Genomic DNA, 6,000 nt, shown 5'->3' on the forward strand with positions numbered 1-6,000 from the left:
TCAGGTCTTTCTCTCTTACCATGTGCGCTGGGTGCAGCTGCAGGTGCTTGCCTTTTCCGTCTTGAGCCATCTTACTAGCCTAGAATTGTTTAAGCAGTTAGTTGTGTAAGCTTGAGTTTTAGTAGTGTGATCAGTGAGGGTAAACTTAGTTTCTAACTGGAACCTGGTTTTATATATGCAGGGCTTTTTGTTTTGTTTATAGAAGAGTTTATTGAGGGTTCAGAGTCTGAGAGGGTGAGTCTGACCATCATGACAGGGAGCATGACCCCTGGCAGGCAAGCATGGCACTGGAGCTTACATTCTGGTCCACTAGCAGGAGGTAGGCAATTGCCATTTTTAATTTAGTCATTCCTTCTTGGTGTGGATTCTTGTCTGTTCCTTTTTAGTGTAACATTTGCATACCTCATTTTGTTGTTGTTGTTTTTTTTTTAAGACAGGGTTTTTTTTTAATCATTTTTTATTTTAATTTTAAATAGCTTGTTTTACATGTCAATCCCAGTTCCCTCTCCCTCCCCTCCTCCCGCACTCCCCTTCCCCCCCCCCTCCCACCCTATTGCCAAATCCTTCCACATAGGGGATATCTAGAGTCTGTCATTTTACTCTTGGTAGGGTCAAGGCACTCCCCTAAGAGTCCAGGCTGAGAGAGCATCTCTCTTTGTGCTATAGGCACACGAAGACAGTTTGTATACCAGGGATAGACACTGATCCACAGCTCAGGGCCCCATAGGTTGCCCAGGCCTTCTCACTGACACTCACATTTGGGGGGTCCAGATCAGTCCCATGCTGGCCTCCCCACTGTCGGTCTGGGGTCCAAGAGCACTCCCCTGTTCAGATCAGCTGTCTCTGCTGGTTTTGCCAGCCCATTCTTTGCCAATTTGCTCATCACTCCTCTCTCTCTGTCACTGGGTTCCTTGGGTTCAGTTCAGTGCTTAGTTGTGTGTTTGCCTCTGCTTCCATCAGTCACAGGATGAAGGCTCCCGGATGGTTATAGACATCAAGTTCATTATCAGGAATGGGCATTCGAGGTGGTCCCTCCACTATTGCTTAGCTTGCCAATTGATGTTATACCTTTAGATCACTCGAGGTCACTCTGGTGCCTGATCTGTCTTCGATCCTATGATTCCCTCTTCCCCCTATTCTACCACCACCCCTCAACTTCCTGTTCCCCCATGACCAACTCCCTTCCTCTTTAACCCCTCTATTCTTCCCAGGTCCCACTCCCCCCACCCCTCGCCGTGTTCCCCATCAGAGGATCTTGTCTCCATCCTCTTCTCTTGGGTACTATGCATATATGCATATCTTTTAGGTTCTTTCCTGTTTCCCAGACTCTCTATCTGTGGAAGTGCAGACTGGCACTATCCTGATCCATATCTAGAATCCATATATGAGTGAGTACATACCATGTTTGTCTTTTTGCGACTGGGTTACCTCACTCAGGATGGTTTCTTCCAGTGCTATCCATTTCCCTGCGAATTTCAAGATTCCATTGTTTTTTTCTGCTGAGTAATACTCCATTGTGTAAATGTACCACATTTTCTCTATCCACTCTTCAGTTGAGGGGCATCTAGGTTGCTTCCAGGTTCTGGCTATTACAAACAATGCTGCTATGAACATAGTGGAGCAGATGCCCTTGTTGTATGAACCTGCCTCATTTGGATAAATGCCTAAGAGTGGAATTGCTGGGTCTAGTGGTAGATTAATTCCCATTTACCTGAGGAATCTCCATACTGATTTCCAAAGAGGCTGTATGAGTCGGCATTCCCACCAGCAGTGGAGGAGTGTTCCTCTCTCTCCACATCCTCTCCAGCATAAATTGTCTTCGGTGTTTTTGATTCTAGCCATTCTGACAGGAGTAAGATGGTATCTCAGAGTTGTTTTGATTTGCATTTCCCTGATGGCTAAGGATGTTGAGCACTTTCTTAAGTGTCTCTTGGCCATTTTAGCCTCCTCTACTGAGAATTCTCTATTTAGCTCTGTACCCCACCTTTCAAGTGGATCCTTTGGTGTTTTGGAGACTTGTTTCTTGAGTTCTTTGTAAATTTTGGAGATTAGCCCTCTGTCAGATGTAGGGTTAGTGAATATCTTTTCCCATTCTGTGGCCTGCCTTTTTGTCTTTTTGACTGTGTCCTTTGCCTTACAGAAGCTTTTTAGTTTCAGAAGGTCCCATTTGTTAATTGTCGATCTCAGTGCCTGTGCCACTGGTGTTATGTTTAGGAAGTGGTGTCCTGTACCAACTCGTTGAAGAGTATCTCCCAGTTTCTCTTCTAAAAGTTTCAGTGTGGCTGGATGTATGTTGAGATCTTTGATCCATTTGGACTTAAGTTTTGTACAAGGCGATAAACATGGATCTATCTGCAGTCTTCTGCATACCAGTACCCAGTAATGCCAGCACCATTTGTTGAAGATGCTTTCTTTTTTCCACTGTACAGTTTTAGCTTCTTTGTCAAAAATCAGGTGTTCATAGGTGTGTGGGTTAAAATTAGGGCTTTCGATTCGGTTCCATTGGTCTACCTGCCTATTTTTGTGCCAATACCAAGCTGTTTTCAGGACTATAGCTCTATAATAGAGCTTGAAGTCAGGTATGGTGATGCCTCCTGAAGTTCCTTTATTGTATAGGGATGTTTTGGCTATCCTGGGCCTTTTGTTTTTCCATATAAAGTTGATTAATGTTCTTTCCAGGTCCTTGAAGAATTGTGATGGAATTTTGATAGGGATTGCATTGAATCTATAGACTGCTTTTGGCAAGATTGCCATTTTTATTATGTTGATCCTACCAATCCAAGAGCATGGGAGATCTTTCCATTTTCTGGTATCTTCTTTGATTTCTTTCTTCAAAGACACAAAGTTCTTGATATACAGGTCTTTCACTTCCTTGGTTAACATTATCCCCAGATATTTGATGCTGTTTTTGGCTATTGTAAAAGGTGATGTTTCTCTGATTTCTTTCTCAGTCACTTCATTATCTGTATATACTAGGGCCACTGATTTTTTTGAGTTTACCTTGTATCCTGCCACATTGCTGAAGGTGTTTATCAGCTCTAGGAGTGACCTTGCGGAGTTTTTTGGATCACTTATGTAAACTATCATATCATCTGCAAATAATGAAAGTTTGACTTCTTCTTTACCTATTTGTATCCATCCCCTTTATCTCCTTTTGTTGTCTTATTGCTGTAGCTAGAACTTCAAGTACAATATTGAAGAGATATGGAGAGAGTGGACAGCCTTGTCTTGTTCCTGATTTTAGAGGAATTGCTTTGAGTTTCTCTCCATTTAGTTTGATGTTAGCTGTTGGTTTACTGTATATTGCTTTTATTATATTCAGGTACGTTCCTGTTATCCCTGATCTCTCTAGGACCTTTATCATGAAGGGGTGCTGGATTTTGTCAAAGGCTTTTTCAGCATCTAGTGAGATGATCATGTGGTTTTTCTTTCGCAGATTGTTAATATGGTGGATTACATTGATAGATTTTCTAATGTTGAACCATCCCTGCATTCCTGGAATGAAGCCTACTTGATCATGGTGGATGATTTTTCTGATGTGTTCTTGAATCCGGTTTGCAAGTATTTTATTGAGTATTTTTGCATCAATGTTCATGAGGGAAATTGGTCTATAGTTCTCTTTCTTAGTTGTGTCTTTGTGTGGCTTGGGTATCAAGGTAATTGTAGCCTGGTAGAAAGAGTTTGGCAGTGAGCCTCCTGCTTCTATTGTGTGGAATACTTTGACGAGTATTGGAATGAGCTCTTCTTTGAATTTCTGGTAGAATTCTGCACTGAAGCCATCTGGGCCTGGGCTTTTTTTATTTGGGAGACTTTTGATGACTGCTTCTATTTCATTAGGGGTTATAGGTCTGTTTAGATTATTTATCTGTTCTTGATTTAGTTTTGGCAAGTGATATCTATCCAGGAAATTGTCCATTTCCTTTAAATTTTCAAATTTTGTGGAGTACAGATTTTCAAAGTATGCCCTGATGATTCTCTTGATTTCCTCAGAGTCCGTTGTTATGTCCCCTTTTTCATCCCTGATTTTGTTAATTAGCATGTTCTCTCTCTGTCTTTTGGTTAGTTTGGACAGAGGTTTGTCTATTTTGTTGATTTTCTCAAAGAACCAACTCTTTGTTTCATTGATTCTTCTCAGTGTTTTCCTGGTTTCTACTTGATTGATTTCAGCCCTCAATTTGATTATTTCCTGGCGTCTGCTCCTCCTGGGGTAGTTTGCTTCTTTTTGTTCTAGAACATTCAGCTGTGCTATTAATTGTCTAGTATGACTGTTCTCCAGTTTTTTCATGTGGGCACTTAGTGCTATAAACTTTCCTCTCAGCACTGCTTTCAAAGTGTCCCATAAGTTTGTGTATGTTGTGTCTTCATTCTCATTGAAATCGAGGAAGTCTTTAATTTCTTTTTTTATTTGTTCCTTTACCCAGGGATGGTGCAATTGTGCATTGTTCAATCTCCATGAGTTTGTAGGGTTTCTGTGATTTGTGTTATTGTTGAATTCTAATGTTAATGCGTGGTGGTCTGATAAGATGCAGGGGGTTATTCCAATTTTTTTGTATCTGTGGAGATTTGCTATGTTTCCTATTATGTGGTCAATTTTAGAGAAGGTTCCATGTGGTGCCGAGAAGAAGGTATATCCCTTTGTATTTGGATGGAATGTTCTATAGATGTCTGTTAAACCCAGTTTGGTCATAACTTCTATTAATTCTTTTGTTTCTTTGTTAAGTTTCTGTCTGGAGGTCCTGTCTAGCGGTGAGAGCGGAGTGTTGAAGTCTCCTACTATTAGTGTGTGAGATTTTATGTGCATTTTGAGCTTTAGTAATGTTTCTTTCACGAATGTAGGTGCCTTTGTATTTGGGGCGTAGATGTTTAAAATCGAGACTACGTCTTGATGTATTTTTCCTTTGATGAATATGAAGTGCCCTTCTTCATCTCTTTTGATTGATTTTAATTTGAAGTCTAATTTGTTAGATATTAGTATTGCTACGCCCGCTTGTTTCTCGGGGCCGTTTGATTGGAAGATCTTTTCCCAGCCCTTTACTCTGAGATAACGTCTGTCTTTGTTGTTGAGATGTGTTTCTTGTATGCAGCAGAAGGAAGGGTTCTGTCTTCGTATCCATTCTGCTAGTCTGTGTCTTTTTATAGGCAAGTTGATGCCGTTGACATTGAGGGATATTAATGACCATTGATTGGTGATCCTTGTTTGCGCTTGATTTATTGTTAGTGAAGTTATTTTGTGTTGTTTCTCCTACCTTTTTCTTTTAGTGTTTTGTAAAGTATGATTACTTATTGCCTGTGTCTTTGTGAATGTAGTTATCTTCCTTGGCTCTAGGTTTTCCTTCTAGCATTTTCTGTAGAGCTGGATTCATGGATACGTATTGTTTAAATCTGGCTTTGTCATGGAATATTTTGTTTTCTCCATCTATGGTAATTGAGAGCTTTGCTGGATATAGTAGTCTGGGTTGGCATCCTTGTTCCCTTAGCGTTTGTAGGACATCTGACCAGGATCTTCTGGCTTTCATCGTTTCCATTGAGAAGTCAGGTGTAATTCGGATAGGTCTGCCTTTGTATGTTACTTGGCCTTTTTCTTTAGCTGCTCTTAATATTTTCTCTTTGCTCTGTAGGTTTGATGTTTTGATTATTATATGGCGAGGTGACTTCTTTTTCTGGTCAAGCCTATTTGGTGTTCTGTAAGATTCTTGTACTTTCATAGGCATATCTTTCTTTAGGTTAGGGAAGTTTTCTTCTATGATTTTGTTGAATATGTTTTCTGTACCTTTAAGTTGAAGTTCTTCACCTTCTTCTATACCTATTATTCTCAGGTTTGGCTTCTTCATGGTGTCCCATATTTCCTGGATATTTTGTGTTAAGGATTTGTTGGTTTTGAGATTTTCTTTGGTTGACGACTCTATATCCTCTAATGAGTCTTCAACACCTGAGATTCTCTCTTCTATCTCTTGTATTCTATTGGTGATACTTGCATCTGTAGTTCCAGACCGTTTACCG

Source organism: Mesocricetus auratus, unplaced genomic scaffold, assembly GCF_017639785.1.
Source record: "Mesocricetus auratus isolate SY011 unplaced genomic scaffold, BCM_Maur_2.0 Super-Scaffold_6730, whole genome shotgun sequence".
NCBI lineage: Eukaryota > Metazoa > Chordata > Mammalia > Rodentia > Cricetidae > Mesocricetus > Mesocricetus auratus.